The sequence below is a fragment of the Octopus bimaculoides genome, chromosome 4, assembly GCF_001194135.2.
Source record: "Octopus bimaculoides isolate UCB-OBI-ISO-001 chromosome 4, ASM119413v2, whole genome shotgun sequence".
Classification (NCBI taxonomy): Eukaryota; Metazoa; Mollusca; class Cephalopoda; order Octopoda; family Octopodidae; genus Octopus; species Octopus bimaculoides.
Genome location: NC_068984.1, coordinates 101660774 through 101664897, shown reverse-complemented (window position 1 = coordinate 101664897; position 4124 = coordinate 101660774).

The window sequence follows — 4124 nt, the reverse complement described above, 5'->3', positions numbered from 1 at the left end:
AAAAGACACCATTTCGAGCATGGCCGTTGCCAGTATCGCCTGACTGGCCTTCGTGCAGGTGACACGTAAAAGCACCTACTACACTCTCTGAGTGGTTGTCATTAGGAAGGGCATCCAGCTGTAGAAACTCTGCCAAATTTAGATTGGAGCCTGGTGTTGCCATCCGGTTTCACCAGTCCTCAGTCAAATCGTCCAACCCATGCTAGCATGGAAGGCGGACGTTAAACGATGATGATGATGATGATATATATATATATATATATATAATGCATTTACATCTGTGTAATCTTCTTACATTGTTCTGCTTTGTGATACTCAACAATGAAGGTTTGTTAGAGGAGAAAAGAATTTGAACCTCCCTTACTGTACCTTTTCTTTTACTTACCCATTCTTTTTGTGGTTTACATAGCCATTCAGATTCTAAATCTACACACACACACACACACACATGTGCACACATGTATATGTATGTCTATAACAAATCTGAGGAACATGATCACAAATGTGCTCAACAAATGGTTAAGAATAAATTAGGAGTTTTGACCAAAGACTGCAGGATAATTATGAAACATATAATGTTACAATCTTTGGATGTTGAGTCTCATGGAGGCAATGACAGTGATCGAGACCTCTGGTCATTTGCTGTGCTTGAGAAATGAAGTGAAATTGTAGCCGTGGTCAGTGCTACAATGGCCCAGTGGTTAGGGCATCAGACTCGAGGTTGTAGGATCGCAGTTTCGATTCCCAGACTGGGCGTTGTGAGTGTTTATTGTGCAAAAACACCTAAAGTTTCACATGGCTCCAGCAGGGGATGGTGGCGAACTCTGCTGTACTCTTTCACCACAACTTTCTCTCACTCTTTCTTCCTGTTTCTGTTGTACCTGTATTTCAAAGGGCAGCCTTGTCACGCTGAATCTCCCTGAGAACTATGTTAAGGGTACATGTGTCTATGGAGTGCTCAGCCACTTGCACGTTAATTTCACAAGTAGGCTGTGCCGTTGATCGGATCAACTGGAACCCTCGTCGTCGTAACTGACGGAGTGCCAATATATTAATACATAGGTCAGTGCTGGTAAAATGTAAAAGGCACCTGTGTCATTGACATATAAAAGGCACCCATTACGCTCATGGAGTGTAGAAAGCAAGCCAAATCAGGCTGGAACAAGGTACTACTCTCTGGCTTACAAGCTCCTATCAAACCATCTAACCCATGCCAGCATGGAAAACACACACTAAATGATAATGATGATGATGATAATGATGATGATGATAATGATGATGATATAATGTTACAATTAATAGGTTCATATGTATAAGTTTCCATACATCCAGCCAGAACTGAATGGTACAACTAGAAGTTGTTGAGGTACCCATAGTATAAAGTAATTGCACATAAAGTGCTATGCCATTCTGAACTGTAACTAAACAACTGAGTTGAATAAAACTTGGGAAGAAGCAACCAACTTTTGGCTATCATTACAATCTATTCAACTCAATTTCAAAAATAAAGATGGTGTAGAAACCAAAGTTTTAGATATTGACCTGAGTTCACAGAACACCAATAGTGGCGAACCATCTTTACAATTTGCATTGAAGAGGACTATCAGGACAAAATACCAAATAAATATAGGACTCTATTAGCCTGAGTGAGCTCCAGTGTCTTTAGATATATTGAAGGATGTGAAAATTTTGACTTGGCCATACATGAAATCTAACAAAGTCTTTATCAGATATTTACTAGCTATCAAGTGAATCATTAGATGAATTTTACAGAGAGTTGGAGAAGCTATAGAGGAATGGAAATTTCCAGGATTATAGCACAAAGCAGTATGACTATGATGGCAACATGTGACATTCATTGCTGGCATTACCTCAACTGCAATACGTCAGCCTCTTAGAAAATAAAGCAATGGGTTTCAAGATCGTTTATAATAAAGCCTCTGTGATAGACATAGCCCAGCACAGTAACAATATATACACAAACCCAAAGGTCAATACAGTGACAGTAGTGAATTCTGGTCAACTATAGATATCACAAGTATGTGAGAAGGATTCATTCTTAATGAACCAGTTCTCTATGCCGATTATAAATTACTAAGAAGAAATGTTTCATTTATTTTTTCTTTTACCATTCATGTGATAACTGTCCAGCATAAATGCAATAAATGCCTCAAGAAGGAACATTATGCTCTTTTAGTAGAAAGTGGGTTATACATCTTTAGATTGTATACCTGACTTTCTACTATAAAATTGAAGAAATTAACGAAACACTGAACTCCAGACTAAACAACTTAAACAACATTTATTTACTTGGTAAAACATACATATCTTTAGTTATACATCTTTAGAGGTGAGAATAACGAGCTGTCGAGTATAAGACCGAAAGATGTAGAGACAGCTTTAAACACACGTCCTTGCTCAATCGCTGGCCAGCGAGAAAGAGAATGAATTGAGTGGGAAACGCTTGCTTTATTAATTCTATGCATGCGTAAGACTACGCATGCGCAGGCGTTACTACACTCTCATATGCAAACCCAAGACCTTATCAAACTTATTGGTGACAGTGGTCACTTCTCACATACTAACCCAGTGAATGTATGACAGAGACTCATTGAAGCTGTGACTTTTGTGATTAGGAATGGACAAAGGTTAAGTGGTGTCTAGGATTCTGTCTAGGATTCTGCAGCACTGTTAGTTACCTCAGTAAAAAAAGCTGTGCAGGAACTGAAATTAAAAGCTCACCCATCAAGTAAAGACATCATTATGGCTCACAAAACCTAAAATATTAGTTCCAGGAGTTATGTTGTTGTGGACCTAACTGTTAGCCTTAATAACCAGTTACTTGTTGCTGCATGACTCTGTATTTTGAGGGAATTGTGAGCTGATATGTTACTTAGCCAAGCTTCCCTGCACCAACATCTGAGAGTAAAATTTGAATATGGAGAGGTCCTGTCTGACTTAACTGTAAATGCTACTGATTTCAGTACATTGGTCATAGTAAAAGTAAGAGAGTGATCCCTTTTCCAAACTTGTCTCCAACCTATAAACCAATTGCTCTCAAATCAAAGTGATTTAGTAAAGATGATGGAAAACTTCATTGCAACAGATATTTGCCATATGCTGTGATAGAGGCAAGCATGTCCTCATGACGAGTTCCAGTAGTTTAAGTGAAGAATCTTTGTACAGACACAAGAAGTAAATGTGTATAAATTACTCATAAACAGTCAACCAATATACAAAGTCGGATGCTTATCCTTTGCCTTAGATAGATGAGCTAATAAACAAACTAACAAAACAGAGACCCTTCTTTACCTTTGACATGAAAAATATCTGGTACTAGGTGTGGCTGAAGGAGTCTTGACAATATACAGCTTTTGAAGCCAATGGCTATCTGTATCAGTTGTGTAGGATTTCATTAGAACCTCAAATATGGTAGATGACTTCCAGCAAGCTATGGATGGGGTAGTGAGAGAAGAAAAGTTGTGTGGTGCCTTCCTTTATCTTAACAATATGACTATAACCAGGCACACATTGAAGGAGAATGATCAAAATATAAAGGAATTCATTTGGAACGAATGGAATCACACAATCAAAATCTTTATCTCGAAGATGTAAGTCTAAGAATTACACCTGCATTAACCTTATCTATGGGGTGAAATTGAAGATATGACGAAAATATTTAAACGTAATGGAGCAATATTAAAAAGATCTATTAATTTATGCATTTAAATTGAAATTAATCATTTATAAACATAGAATATCCACAGAATCTATTGGTAATAAAAATGGTGGTTGTGTTAATGTTAAAGAGAATGATGTGTGGAGGCGCAATGGCCCAGTGGTTAGGGCAGCGGACTCGCGGTCATAGGATCGCAGTTTCGATTCCCAGACCGGGCGTTGTTAGTGTATATTGAGCGAAAACACCTAAAGCTCCACAAGGCTTCGGCAGGGGATGGTGGCGAACCCTGCTGTACTCTTTCACCTCAACTTTCTCCCACTCTTACTTCCTGTTTCTGTTGTGCCTGTAATTCAAAGGGTCAGCCTTGCCACACTGTGTCACGCTGAATATCCTTGAGAACTACGTTAAAGGTACTTGTGTCTGTGGAGTGCTCAGCCACTTGCAT